Below are 4190 nucleotides of genomic sequence, written 5' to 3'. Positions count from 1 at the left end.
GGAGACAAAATGTTCACTTGCCGCCTGATATATCCCACCCACTGATAGGTGCCCATGACAACCAGATAATCAGTGTTATTCACTTAACCTGTCAGGTGCTCAGAATTTTCATGGCTGATCAGTGTCCATAAAATGTACTTGCTTAGTCATTTGTTACTTCCAACCCAAACTTAGAATAAAAACTGCCAATCACACTGAAAGCTCTGTATCTGATTTCCTGACTCTTGTTAGATAAGGTTGAACTCTTCTGTCTTGGTCTGTTTTCTTGAGTGGGAGCTTTGGCATTCACCACCATTCCTTGGTTGTTTTACTGACTGTCTCAATGTACAAGATGAACAAGAGAAACGGCTTGCCATTCTTCAGGTAAACTGGTACTTTTATTTTCTGGCAGTTGTGTTTTACTGAATTCAGCTTTTGAATAAAATAACTTTTTAGATGTTTCACAATCAGATTCTCGAGCAAGGATTACAAATCTTCCTTCACAGCAAATGCAGAGGTAATGCAGTTTAACTGTTTAACAACCCTTCATATAAGCACAAAATAACTGTCTCAATGACCATTTGTTTTGTTAGGAATCAAATTCTGATTTGCTCATATATATTTTATCCAGGATCATCAAGAGGCAGACAACTCCACGTTATGCTGCTTTAAGTGTCACCTGCCCAACAGATCAAGAAGACAGGAAGAACAGCACAATTAATGAATGTGTGTACTCCAAGTGTGAAGCAGTAGAATAGTGGATTGTGTGTGAGTAAGGAGTCAGTTTCTTAGAAGCTTCTTGGGAGGAGTGATGTAGATTTAGACGTAGATCTAGAGGTAAACGCCTGTTGGTAGGATTCCCTTGTTTAGTAAGGTTTTATAACGTGCATATTCTTTGTTCTGTTTGTCTTTGGTGATTTCACTGTTACTTTTAGGATTTTACTTTGATTTCTCACAAAATATATGTAAAAACTTAACATTATAATATTTTTGTAAACATACATTTGTAAAGATTTTTTTGTTTTGTTTGTACAAGCTCTCTTGGGCCTCTTGTGAGGACCACAACACAAATAAGAGGTATTATTTCTCTTTTATCATTCATGGTTTTTAAACTATGTCCGTGTATTATTCATTTCCATATACATTAATGATCAAATAAATCTATTTTTGGATCATTTCAACCTTGGGTCAATGCGTGTGTGTTCAATCCCCGGGAAAGTAGCACATCTTGCTTTGTCACACGTGGCACCAAAGCATGTGACTGACCTCATCCATCCATGATGTAAGTAAGAGTAATTCATGACCTTTTAATGGCTTTTCGGATACACATTTGGTGCAGTCAAACGATTTATCTGACGCTTAAATAGACGTGACAATGAGATTCAGCAATGGGGAATCTCTTCAATCAGGAGAGACTTTGTTAAGATTGAACAATATTTTTTAACATGTGCACCATAAAGATGAGAAATATGAATAGTTTTTGCCGATTAGACCCCATCATGACATTATTATATTTTAAGGGGGCGGTGAAGCGGTGTGTGGTAATGGAAACCCCCCCTGATGAAGTCTAGACAGGTGGTGGTAGAACTCACAGGTCCTGTTTAACCAGTAATCAAGAGTTTTTTGAGGGGCAGAGGTAAAAAAAATAAAAAGTGCACCTGCATGCAGAAAGTTGTGATGCATTTATGGTGAAATAGCTCAGTCAGGGTTAGGATTTGCACTTTGCTACATTTTGAGAGAGAGAGGCACTTCCTCCCAGTTTCCCCACTGCAAGGGCACCCTGGGGGACACTTTATCATGGGGAGAGATGGCTGGCCCGTGTTGTCCGATCGATGACCCTGGATTTGTTCAGTTCACTGCTTTTCCTTCCTTGGACCGCTTTTGATAGGTACTGACCACTGCAGACCAGGAACACCCCACAAGAGCTGCAGTTTTGGAGATGCGACTCAGTACGTCTAGCTATCCACCAACAATTTGTCCCTTGCAAAGTCGCTCAAATCCTCACTGCCCATTTTTCCTGCTTCTAACACATTAACTTTGAGGACAAAATTGTTCACTCTGCCTAATATATCCCACCCACTGCCATGATAACCAGATGATCAGTGTTATTCATTTCACCTGTCAGTGCTCAGAATGTTACGGCTGATTGGTGGATATACATTTGTAGCTAATTTTTGAGTTAGACAGGATTTTCTGAGTGCCTCTTTTAAAGTGTTGCAGATTGCATCCAAATTATGAAATAAATGAAATTGCTCTAATGTTTGCTAATGTGTATATTTAGGATACTTTTGTTTTTGATTGACTTTGTTTCCCATGCAGCTGTAATTATAATGTTATTTCTAGTACATATGGGTGAATACTTTTTTAAGTTAACCAGTATATGCTATATTTAGAAGCTCAGATTCATTTTTGTTGGAGAGGTCACTCTTGCTTTAAGGATCAAGACTTTCTCATACTTTGTTTGTTCAATGGTTTTACCAAAGTGAATGCATGTATTTTTGTTTGTGAATTTTATGTTGTTAATGATAAAATAAACAATTCAAATTTGGAGCACTTTGAGTTTCAAACAATATGTGTGTGTGTGTTCTATCCAGAAGTAACTCTTCCTGCACCACGTTTATCATGGTGACCTCACCCACCTCAATAAGTGAGTGAGTGGTCAAACAGTTCTTTTGAGTGTAATGAATCAATATGGATTGTTCAGTATAAACATTTGTTATAAAGATTTATTCACCCAATTGTTCAGCACTGACAGGAGCTCTGACTGTGTAGTCCCTCTCAATGAACTGAAACATGAACGGTCTTTTGTAAAGGATAACACGTTGAGCTGAGAATTTAGGTGGATGAAGATACAATTTGCAGACTGAAAGCTCAAATCCTACCCTATTATGTACCGCGTGTATATTTTCCCAACACATAATCGAGAGGGAGCATACAGTCTATGAGAGGGAGAGAAGCGGGCTGTGCTCACATTCACTGTGTAGTGCAGTCAGAGAACGAATAAATGCACCATTCTCTTACAGTGAAAGGATCTGAGACAGTCTCAGGGTTCAGTCACACAGTTTTTTACATTGCAGGTTTCATCTTAAATTGTAAACGACAACCAGACACACGCACACACACACACACCATTATAGCTGTCCTCTTCTTATAAACAGTGAACTGTTTTATCATGGATTTAGGGAGGTGCCAATCAAGTTTTATTTAACCCCTGATCAGAGACGAGTCATATGTATTATTGAGTATTTGGTGATACTGAGTCCTGCGATTCTCGATACAGTGCAGTGCACCACTTTAAGTACATTAAAGTTAATTCAAATGAATTAAAGAGCTCTGCCTCAAGTTAAGACAACAAAATGCCTGCATTGAAGATGTTTTTTGTTAGTTTGCTTTTTTAACACAATAGAGTATAAAATTACAGACCTGTCCAGAGTCAGAGTTTCATTCCATTAAAGAATCACTACATCAGTCTGTAATCCCCTCTATAATGGGTATAATCTCAAAACTCTAAATGAGAAAAAAATTATTTGATACTCAACAATATCAAATCTGACTTGATTAAATGGATGAATTTCCCTAAAAACTTTGCAGGAAGAATTAATTTAAAATGGCACGTCTTTTTATTTCTGTAGCATACTAATTAAATAATACATTTGTTTTGTCTAATGAAGAATTTTTAGGTATATGTAATTTATAATCTATTCCAAATCTCTGATTTACATTCATTTGCACAAAAGTGCAATTTAGAGGAAATTATTTTATTCAGAAAGAGGTAATAAAGTAACAGGTAAAGTTTACAGAATCCTGCAGGAATCCTACTCTGTCGACAATTTGCAGAACCAAGATCAAAACAGAACCAATATAAATTTGGAATGGAGGCAATGTTGGAACTTAACAAGGTGTTAACAGGTGAGATGTTATTCTCAATGAAAACCTGTGTTTAATCCAATATTAAATACTGTACATAATCTACTCTACAAGAGATAAAGTTAATAAATATGATTGAAATATTTCTGGGAATTGTGTTAAATGTGGAATTACAGATTCGGGATTGTAGCAATATTCAAAAGATTGGCAGAGGTTTTGGGGATGCAACTTAAATTGAATTGTAATCTACCTGTATATATACATGTATTTCCAGTGATTTAAACTCAATAAAGAGCTGTAATGTTCCTCTCATATCTCTCACAATGTGAACCTTTTCTCTAAAA

This window comes from Morone saxatilis, unplaced genomic scaffold, assembly GCF_004916995.1.
Source record: "Morone saxatilis isolate NCDOM2014 unplaced genomic scaffold, NCSU_SB_2.0 Contig4, whole genome shotgun sequence".
Taxonomy (NCBI): Eukaryota; Metazoa; Chordata; class Actinopteri; family Moronidae; genus Morone; species Morone saxatilis.
The sequence above is the reverse complement of the archived record's forward strand: the minus strand, read 5'-3'. Positions refer to the sequence as shown.